The sequence below is a fragment of the Mytilus trossulus genome, chromosome 11 (assembly GCF_036588685.1).
Source record: "Mytilus trossulus isolate FHL-02 chromosome 11, PNRI_Mtr1.1.1.hap1, whole genome shotgun sequence".
In the NCBI taxonomy this organism is placed as follows: Eukaryota; Metazoa; Mollusca; class Bivalvia; order Mytilida; family Mytilidae; genus Mytilus; species Mytilus trossulus.
This window is the reverse complement of record NC_086383.1, coordinates 21,181,399-21,193,710: the sequence shown is the minus strand read 5'-3', so window position 1 is coordinate 21,193,710 and position 12,312 is coordinate 21,181,399.

Genomic DNA, 12,312 nt, shown 5'->3' with positions numbered 1-12,312 from the left:
GCAAATAATACTCTTTCTAGTAAGAAATACAGAGATACAGGACGGCATGCCTCTGGGATGTCATTGATTAGTAAATTTTAAAGTTTTAGGCTAATATCTTAAAAACTCAAGTATTCAGAGTAAATCCGACAAACAATATAATTGTTTAGCAGGTCAAGATTTATAGATATCACCTTAACATGCTAAACAGAACATTCAGAAAATCAGACAACCCATTTTGAAATTATTGTCCTTGAAATTTCATTATATGGCTAGTTTATAAGTTTTGGCTCTTATTTCAAACCCTATAACAGAATTGTACACCAATAAAATTAACCCACAGAACTAGGATATGAAATCTACGTCAAGTATCAGAAACCGTAAAGTGACCCCCTGGAACACCTGGGGTCACCCCAATTTTTGGTGGGGTTCGTGTTGCTTAGTCTTTAGTTTTCTTTGTTGTGTATTGTGGACTTTTATTTGTCTGTTTGTCTTTTTTTTTCTTGTTTACCCATTGCGTTGTCAGTTTATTTTCGATGAACGAGTTTGACTATCACTCTGGTATGATTCTCCCCTTTTGAACAGAACCTGTTGGTCTTAAAGAAGATTTTTACCCTGTTTACATTATTTAGGAAACAATATTTTAAAATAGAGAATCTGTGCATAGAAATTATCTTTGACAAAATGTAATAGACAATGATACGCCAAAATGGTAAAATCGTGAATTTAGTCCTATAATGAGTTATTACCCTTTGGATACAAACGATTTTATATGTTTGCTTTTATGCAGACACAATTATAGATTAAAGAGAAATTCTTACAAGCAAAAGTGTTTAGCAAAATAAGATGTATTTATATTTCAACTTAGCCTCAATTTTCAACTTGTTTTTTTTTTATTGCTTTTACAATATTAAACAGATAAATAGCGAAAATATATCAAAATAATGTTCAACAACTTAAGATTTACAACTGAGTCAACATAATCGAAAGCAGCCGAAAGGAGTTATTGCCCTAAAAAGATGAATTTTGTTATGCAGAAACAATTTTTATCGGACCATACGCGTATGTTCGGACCGTATGAGTATATACAAAAAAAGACGAGCAGTTGAACAACGACTACCAAGATATTTGTTTGACGATTTGAAAGATTTTAATGTGTGTTAATTATATTTATTTCATAACGAAACGTATAAATTCCCACTGCTAAAACAGTAAACAACTGTACAAGTACGTACTATTTAAAATGTCTTCTTGTCTTCATGTAAAAAAATATCAAATACAACCAACTCCGAGGAAAATTGAAAACGGAAAGTCCACGAAATGGCAAAATCGAAAGCCAACAACATATCAAACGAACGGCCTACAACTTAACTGTCACAATTCTGACTAACTCCTGCTGGTGGACGTTTCGTCATATCCCAGGAATAAATTACCTAGCCGTTTTTGGAATTTTGGGTCGTCAATGATGAGTGTCACTGATTAGTCTTATGTAGACGAAACGCGTGACTGGCGTACTAAATTACAATCATTGTACCTTTGATAATAATTCCACCACTGGGTCGATGCCACTGCTGGTGGACGTTTCGTCTCCGAGGATATCACAAGCTCAGTAGTCAGCACTTCAGTGTTGACATAAATACCAATTATGTGGTCATTTTTATAAATTTCCTGTTGCAAAACTTTGAATATTTCGAAAAACTAAGGATTTTCTTATCCCAATAATAGATAACCTTAGTCGTATTTGGCACAACTTTTTTTGAATTGTGGGTCCTTAATGCTCTTCAACATTGTACTTAACTTTTTAACTATTTTTATCTGAGCGTCACTGATGAATCTTATGCAGACGAAACGCGCGTCAGGCGTACTAAATTATAATCCTTGTACCTTGAATAACTATTGATACAGGCATTTTTATATAAGTTATATTCTTATAATCAGTATCAACTCTATTTTAAATTCAGTTATTTTACAATTTTTCCCCTACATTCTCATAATCAATCAAAACTCATTTTATCATCTCAAAATTCATCACACGTATATCGACAAATAACGAAGCTAGATTTGTTATTTTTGTCCAATATTCATTTTAGCCCTGAGACTCAACATTGAAGTTTCACTTTTAATGAGAAACACTTCGGATGTGTTTTTTTTTATTCCAGAGCACTCTTTATCTCCTAAGTTTGTGGTGAGATTAGTTTTTTCCCAGTCGTTAACTGTCGTTGTAGTGCTTTGTTAACTTTTTTGGGCGATTCATCGTCTTTCCATTTTTGCCCTTGTGTTGTCAGTTTCTTTCAGCTTTCGAGTACTGAAGAATGCCTCCTTGGTATCAATCGTCTCTCACTTTACCCCCAGTAAGGAGAATGATCATATAATTAGTCAACGAATAAAATATGTCGCCCTTTAATTTTACAACATTTTTATATCTTAAATCCCTTAGTTTTCTCATACATTCCTTTCTCATATTTTAAAATGAATATCCCAATTGTTAAACAATAATTTAATTTTGGATGTAACACGTCTTCTGTTTGGCTGATGTTATTTTGATAATCAGCTCATAGACAGAAATTTGTTTTGAGACCGAGACGTCATCAACGTTTTTTTCGTAGTTTACTCCGATTTAAAATGGAATTTAGAATTAAATTATAAGAAATGACTGTAATATTTTTTCTGTCTATTCGAAATAGCATAAACAAATGTGGTGCACACTTTAAAATAACCCGCTACGCGAGTTATTAAGTGTGCACCACATTTTTTATATTAATTCTTCATAAACAGAAAAAGTTTATCCTTTAGTGAATGAAATTCACAATCTTCTTTTGTGATCTTAAAATTATAGTTTACAAGTGAATGATCCGACTCAATGAATCTAAACAAATTCGATCCAATCACAAATGTATTTACGTTGGTTTAAAAAAATTTTTAAAGTTTTCATTTACAATTTATTTTTAACCGTTCTTTACGTGATAACAAAAAAATAAACAAAAACACACATAGCCTGATATTCAGTGGTTGTCGGTTCTTTATGTATTACATATTTGTTTTTCGTTCAGTTTTTTTTTCATACAAATAAGGCCGTTAGTTTTCTACGTTTGACTTGTTTTAAATTGTCATATCGGGGCCTTTTATAGCTGACTATGCCGTATGAACTTTGCTCATTGTTGAAGGCCGTACTGTGACCTTTAGTTGATAATGTCTGCGTCATTTTGGACTCTTTTGGACAGGTATTTCATTCGCAATCATACCCCATCTTTTTTTTATTTTTATAGATTACTTGTTTAATCAATTTCATTTAATAAAAAGGCAACCAAACCAACAAAATAGATTATATGTGAACATTAAAAAATAATAAAAAATAAAAACTAAATATTACTTAAGTTTGTGTTTGTATGAGGAGAGGTTATGTTAAAAATTAACAGTTGTTGACCAATTTTTGAATATGATAAAAAAAAAAAAAGTAAGTAATAAGCAAACTAAGTCAGAAAAACAAAACATTGGATAATTGCATGAACAGCAAAAAGATCAAGAGTCTGCACATAGGTAGGGTAATCATTCTCGCTAAGCACGCATCTCCCGCTATGTGAATCAATCCTCAGTATGAATTACAGAGTATGGAATGCTTAATCATCTGTAAACTTACAGATCCAATGAATTATCGGATTTAAGAAGATCTGAGACGTTCGATTGGTTTTTACCTTCTAATACAAATTTAAACAGCAAATACAATTTTATAGCACGAGTTGATGGTCCTTGTTTCAGTAAAATGTGTAATTAAGCAACACACGAAAACTTGATGTTGCTAAAGCGTTCACGTCTTATGATAATTGTAATATAATATAATAATGCTTTGTTAAAAATGTCCAAGATAAGCATAATCTTACAGAACTAGGGAGACCACTGCAATCACTAAACTTCATGTACATCAATCAACAATAATACGCAATACCAAGAAAATAATAGAACCTAAGTAACAAACAACATTGCTATTTCTTTATCGAATAATGCTTTATTTCAGATTTGAATAATAACCCACATTACAATAAACTGTTTGTGTTCTTTTGTCGAAAAGAAGGATGTCTATTCAAATATCTTATGACGTCAAGTAAGTCACTCAATGCAATGCAAAACGTAACAGATAGAAGTATAATTATGCCAAGGATTCCGAGATTTTTTAAGGTTCTGCGTTCATCTGCTGCACAAGATGTCTTCCTTATCGTCCTGGATAGTTTTGATTGGTCAATTCTCAGTTCTTCTTTTATTCTATCAATTTTTCGGTTAACAGGAATTGTCTTTCTTCCTTAGAACTGTTAAATGCTTGTTGGTAATTGTTACTGTTTATGCACTTGCATAGACAAATGTTTATGTTCCCTATGAGTAGAACAACATGAATGTATCATTCCAACTAATTAGATAAATAAAACATCCGTTTACGTTAAATGTTGAATTGCAGGATACAATTACATTGGATATTCATTCATCTTAGAAAAATATTCAATCATTTAGACTCGTGAGGAAACGGGAGACAATTGTGATTATCCTCGCATTTCTTGAGGGTAGGCAATTCAATCATAAATTTTCATAGATTGTACGGATTTTACATGTACATTTTAAGTATTCTACACTTTTAGTTTTTAATTCTTATTGTGGACATTTCTTTACAAATGATAGACTTGAAACCGTTCAATTGTTGTTGTAAAAATGTAAGCATATCTTCTTATTTGATTATCTTATCAGTACGTTGTGTTTTCATTAAATAGATAACTACATATTATATTAATACACAAATGCAACATGATCGAATTAGCTTGTAGTTTTATTAAAACGTTCCTTATGCATGAATACATTGATTGGCTATTTTACTGACTGATTGATACTGATTACATCACTTTAAACACGCCAAGTTAACTTCATCATGGCGACAACTTTGAAAAATGGTTGAATCCGGCGAAACCCACCGAATTTCGGCAAACAAAAACCGACAATCATAGTCAATTAATATCAAAATCGAACACACCTTGCAAAGATTGGGTTCAACTCACTTCTTAGAGAGAAAATGCTAATGGTCAGTCACGATTAACTACCCAAACTAATTAAAGACAGAGAGTATTTCAATCCTTTATACCGCTAGATAAATCTATAAATTTTAATAAAACTATCAACAAATACTAAGGTATCAATTCTTTAAATTTAAGTCGCATTTAGACCGTTTTTAGATAACAAAGGCGTCTGTTGTATATAAATATAGGCAATGGTAGCTATATAGTATACCGCTGTCAATTCATACATCAATTAAGGGAAAAAAAAATCCGAATTACAAACTTAAACTGAGGGAAACACATCTGAAATAAGAGCAGAACAACGATACAACAGAAACACAACACTCAAACATGTCAAATGCAACACGCACAGAAACAAATTATAATTGATACAATGATAATTTTCCTGACTTGATACAGGACATTTTTAGAAGAAATGCATGGTGGTTTGAATCTGGTTTTGTAGCTAGCCAAACATCCTGCGTGTATAGCAATGTTAAATATAACATTAAAATGACAACACTACATGACAGGACTACAATACAAATAAATAAAAGAACATACAGGACAGAGAAACACACCAATAGTAGCTTTATAATTTAATACGATGAGTACGAAAGTATGAATGCTAATGAGACAGCTGCCCATCCTTATCACAATTTGTAAAAGAAAACATTTTTAGGTCCTTTTTTATTATAGGATCCTTAATTTTATAGCTATAAGATTTAAGTTTTGGACAGATAATCTCTATTCTAATGCAATTTGGATGTAACATTTTTTTTCATTGCCTAAAAGTGGCCGTCAAATCCACAGTTGACCAGGCGTAACTAAGGAGGGACCCGCCATTTTGAATTGATGAATCAACAAATGTTCGATTACTACTATATAATCGAAAATAAAACAACACCTACGTCGAATTCGCCGTTTTAATGTAATTTTATCCGAATTTGAAGCGTACACGTAACGTCATAACCTTCAGCTTGTAAGTTTTCATTTGTATGACGTCACGTTTAGCCATGATGTCTTTGTGCCAAAATCATTCATGAAGATTCGCGGATTTTTTTTATCTGACAAATTTAGACATTTTTTCAAGTTTTATCGTATTTTTTCATTTAGTAGTGCATTAGAATCGGAATAACAGTACTGTAGTTGAAGAGTTGCCAACGTCAATTTTGATTTGACTGTCGCAAATCTCCGTTTTCTGTCTCCGCTACGCGTTGCCAGTAAAACTGCATTTGCGACCGTCAAATCTACAATTGACGGTGGCAACTCTTCAACTACAGTACTGTTATTCCTTAATTACAAGGTTGTAAAGAAACCGCTTATTTTTTAAACAAAGAAAAATTGATACATTGATTAAAGTACCTGTTGTTTGTATATAATACTTCAGCCTGGTACTTGAACTGAAAATGTTGTCATGTGTGATGTAATCTGCAATAGTAGTTCTAAGAGTTGTCGACCTTGATTTATGTGGTATGTGATGACCATGTGATATTGTAAGAGTTGTTGGCCTTGATATATGTGTATTAATTGTATTTCCAGTAATTTCAGTTCCATAGACCTCTACTTCACATAATGTCAAAGGATAATGGTGATAATCATCTTTCTTATAAACTGTCAGATATTTCCCTGGTATGTGGTCAGAACACTTAACATACAATTCAGTAGGTGCCTGTCCAATTTGTTTATAGCAAAGATTATACTGACTATTCCAATCAGATGTATTGTGTATCCGTATTTCAAAGTCGCTATGTCGTTCAACTGAAATAAATACTTAAACATGATTTGTGTTTTCCCTTTTTGTTTTTTGAAGACAATTGCGTTATAGGAATAAATATGCTTAACATTACATATCAGTTGTTATCATCATACTTTAACGTTAAAAATGATTCTTTATCCTTCAGTTAGAACTTGTTAAAGTGGAGCAGTTTTTATTACTGTTTAATTCACGAATATCTACATAAGAACATGCCGGTACCTAGTCATGACTATGACAGTCGTTTTCCTTTTGTTTTATGTGTTTTAGCTTTTGATTTTGCAATATGAATAGGGTCTTTCCGCTTTGAATTATCCTTGGAGTTTGTTTATTTTCTAAAAAGTAAAATAACAAAACTAACAATGTTTTCTCTCCCTCTCGCTTAGCATTGCACAGAGACCTTATCCCCTCCTCTAACTCTTCCTTATGAAATTAAGCATTTCGTTTCGGGAGGTGTTACCATCTTGAAGGAATATATTAAAGTCTATAAAAAGGACCAACCAGCAAATTTACTATGTACCGGATCGTCTAGAATAGGCGATACTATGCAGATAAGGAAAACATTATATCAGTCTAAAGATTTGCACAACGGTACTGATATAAGGTGTAATAAAACGAAAATGTTGTTATTAAATCGTGTTGACAAATATTTCGGCTCAACAAATGGCCTTCTTCTTTTGTCACAAGTTTTAACAATACTCATCAATATATATATTTCATACTGAAATTGGAATGATACTCATTTATCAACTATCAAGCAGGAAAGAAAATAAAAAAAGAAGTCGATGAAAGAAATAATAAAGAAATTATAAATGTTGCTTTCAAATTATGGTTTGAAAAAATATGTTAGATTTAAATGGGGCTTTGTCTGCATTGGAAAGAGGTTCTGCTCGGGTGGTCACTTTTGGTTGTCTGGAGATTGCATTAAGACTTGTGAATTTGCAACATGATGGTGGTCAAAAGTGGTGATTTTTCCTATCAAAGACACTTGGGCGCCCGCTTCACTGCTCACTCAAGTTGAAGGCAACAGTAGTATACCGCTGTTTATATGTCATAAATCGATTGACGTGAAACAAATCTTGGTTACAAGCTTAAGCCGAAGGAAGCATATTACTATAAGAGGAAAACAAAGAAACAACAGGAACACTGAAGTGCAACAAAAACAAACTCCAACATACATAGAAACGAACGAACTATTTGATAAAAAGTCCCATATTCTGACTTGGTACAGGATATTTTAAGAAACAAAATGCTGGATTGAACCTGATTTGATGGGTAGCCTAGCAGAAACAGCATTTGACGATGCAAACAAACGAGAAAATCAAGAAAAATTGTTTCCCAAAAATGAAACATATATGTATATAACGGACTGCAATAAATTTTGATACTCTGCAATTTTCATTCTCAAAATGGTTTGTTACGAATCTTTGCAAAATGACTAAAAGTCTAGGTTTTTTCGCTAAAATTATGTGTGTTTAATTCAAAATTCACAGCTGTTTTAGTATTATCCTGCAATAAAAAGAAAAGTAATGTTATGTTTGCTATAACTTTAGCATTCCCTTTGTATATAGAATACACAATAAATTTATATAATAAAACTAAACTTTTAGCCTTCCCAAAATTTTAATTCAAAACCCGTACGGCTAAAATTTTAACTGCATAAAAAACGATTAAATTTTTTAAGCTAAACTTTTAGCATTTTTTCGCAATTTGAACAAGTTCTTATAATGATGAAGTTACATGATATGAAATACTAAAGTTTTAGCTTTTTTCGCAAAATAATAATTTTTATGTTTGATACAGTAAATGTAAAATATTCAACATTTAAGATGTTGTGTATATTGTCTCAGGGTGGATATGGGAGGGGGTTCGGGCGTTGGAACTTCTGGAAACATATGGTTGGACCCTTCCCCTTTCCTCCTTTGGATAACTTTGGAAAATAATAAAGGTATATTATATATAAAAAAAAAACTCACTGCAGCAAAATTTTCTTCCATAGATGATAAAATTTTCTATAGAATACATATTTCCAAAATCTATCGTCCACCATTTTTCAGGATCATTTCCAAAATCTATCGTCCACCATTTTTCAGGATCTGTATCATTAGTATGCATACAATCACCATTAGGTGCAAATTGATTTCTTTTTCCATTATTAGCATTGCTTGCTCCAAAATATGTAAAATTATTCAACCTTGTTTACATTCTTATTTAATGCAATGTTCCGATAACCATTTCCTGAAATTTGATGCGACTGTCATACAAGTGAGAGTTTTAGCTAGCTATAAAACCAGGTTCAATCCACCATTTTCTACATTAAAAATGCCTGTACCAAGTCAGGAATATGACAGTTGTTATCCATTCGTTTGATGTGTTTGGACTTTTGATTTTGCCTTTTGATTTTTGATTTTCCTTTTTGAATTTTCCTCGGAGTTCGGTACTTTTGTGTTTTTACTTTTTAACACCAAGGACCAATATACATGCTATAACACGGATACAATGTGGTATGATTGTCGAAGAGACACCTCTACATCAGAGATCACCTGACGTAGCAGTTGCCATACTACGTAGAATAATAACAATAATTGTATCCATGACTAAGGATCCAACCTGCAATTTACTTCATTTATAATTTCTTAAAAGAAATCAGCTAATGATTATACCTGAATCGTAAATTTGTTATTCATGTTATTGATTATACGGTATAAGTGTGTCCGATGTTGTGCTACTATCTCCAGGTTAATGCGATATTCAAGGACTTCCATTTCATCTCATGATTTCCTTGAAAAGGGATTTGCTGCTTACACGGAAGTTTTAAAGTGGAGAAATTGAAATTTCCAAGTAAAAAATTGGAAATAATTCATCAGTAAATTCTACGGTCGCTATCACAAGTTGTTTGACCGTTATGGAATATCTGTTTCACAGATGACGACACAGGGGGGGGGGGGGGGGGTTAACTTCGATATTTCTTTTGGTAGAGGTGTGCCATTTTTGCCTCAAAAAACGTACCAACTTTTGATATAACATTCACTGAAATTCAGTACCTAGAGTTATATAAATATTTAAGAAAGAATGACCTATTCTTACATACAATATTTAAAATATGACCCATGCTCATATAAGCACTAACTCATGATCACTCATAATTCATAAATATACCAGCTATATATGAATTGACTTCGTTTGGTGCACATTTTGATTTAATTTAATATAATAATTGACCATTAATAATGTAAGATTCTTAATACATGTAGCATATTTATATACGATAAGTAGATCATACCCCAAATCAATTAAACAGTTATCAAACGTACATGCATTTTAATATAGTATGTCATTAAAAAGGTGGGTCATTGTTATATAAAATCTCGCAAAATTATGACCCATATTTTTGACACATCCCTGTTTACCAAATAAGAGTAAGTTATATTGTGTACAGTGTCAAGATTTCTACTTTGTGTTTTGTATACATGTTTTGTTATATGTCTATTAGTCTTATTTTTTTTACAATGGCGTTATAAGTTTATTTTCCACTTATGAATTTGAGTATCCTTTTGGAATCTTTCGGTCTTTTTTTTTAATTATAAGCAGGATTAAATGTGTTTAGTGTTATTTTCATTTTTTTTCAGCAATTTCAATCATGTTTCAACAATGTTCAACATTATAATATTGATATACTGTTTTTGACTATGTAATGAGTTTCCCTCTTAAAACTATTTTTAGACTAATGATCACGCAGCGAGTAACCATATAGGTTTAATATATATATTCAAGTTTTTATCTTATAATACATGTCAGTTAAAGTCAAAACTGTGTTTGAAACTAGTAAAAACGTTAATCGGTACATTTACAGTATAAACCCACTGAGAATAAAATTGAGAATGGAAATGGGGAATGTGTCAAAGAGACAACAACCCGACCAAATAAAAAACAACAGCAGAAGGTCACCAACAGGTCTTCAATGTAGCGAGAAATTCCCGCACCCGGAGGCGTCCTACAGCTGGCCCCTAAACAAATATATACTAGTTCAGTGATAATGAACGCCATACTAAGGCTATATTATTCTTAAATTATCTAAAAATCAATTTTATTGTACAAAAACTTTCATATTTAAAAAGTTCACAGGGGCCATAATGAGAAACTAAACTTCTAACTGTGCATTGCTGCCTAACGATAAATAAAGTAAAATACACATCAGTAAAGAGGTAAAACATGCGGAGGTAACTCGTTGTTTTGTCTATATTCCTCCATAATTAAACTTCAAGCATAGTTACATTGATATTAAGACATGTACATTTACTTACCAAAATCTGCTAGAAAGTATAATGTTACAAATTTGCAAATATTGCAGTCAGTATATGTTGTTGTGTCCTGTTAAATTGTTATACGATGATGACTGATGTTCCCATATTTTGACTATTTTATTGATTGTGACTGTTTATTTAACGCATCATGTAAATGTAACGGAATTTGATGAGACTGTTATTAAAGTGAGAGGGTTAGCGCTATAGAACCAGGTTTAATCCACCATTTTCTACATTTGAAAATGCCTGTACCAAGTCAGGAATATGACAGTTCTTGTCCATTCGTTTTTGATGCGTTTTGTTTTTTTGATTTTGCCATGTGATTATGGACTTTCCAAATTGATTTCCTCTGAGTTCAGTATTTTTGTGATTTTACTTTTTTATATTACCCTCATAGCTTCTCAATCGACCAATAATTTATCAACAAGAAAATTAATAGAAATAAGTTTTATTCACGGTATGCGTTAATGAATAAAAAATGATCAACATTTGAATAAACAAAAAAAATGTTTCAAGTGATGTTCAGACTAACTGTGTGTCAAAATCAATTCTAGCAGATGGTGTTATAGACCGAACAGAAAACACTTAATAACGCATTATTTAGATTCCATACAACTAATGTTTTTTCGAGTCCATACCCATTTTATCATTTACCAGAATGTTACAAAATAAGCATAAACCAGGAAATTAATATTTACAATCTGAAAATAAACACAATATATTTTCTGATTAACAAGTTTGCATCGTTATATTTTGTAGAAATTAAGACCTATTAACCAATGAAGTCATGTTAAAGGGTATTGGAATGAATTTACATGACTGATTAATCGAAACGTTATAGCCCTCTGTCTCTATAATCATTAGTAGAAGATTGCTGCTCACAAGGGAAGCTAAAACCAAGATTAACAAATTGTGAAGGTAAAATTATCCCTTCGTTAATTTGTTAAACACGAAGTGGTTGATCTAAACGATTTAATGTCAAATAAAGCTACCTCTGTTGTACCCCATTGCATCATTTTCAAAGTAGCTCTACTGAATTATTTATACAACCTTGACACACATCGTTAATACAGCAGGATAATAAGAACAGCTGTTATTTCTATCAACACATGCGCATCGAACAGTGTAAGTACGACAACATGTTAAGGGTGATAATAAAACAAAATGAATTATCAAGCCGCACAAGTCTTTGGAAACTAGAGTTAAAAAGTAAAGCCAATAATAAAGTACAGTCAAACTA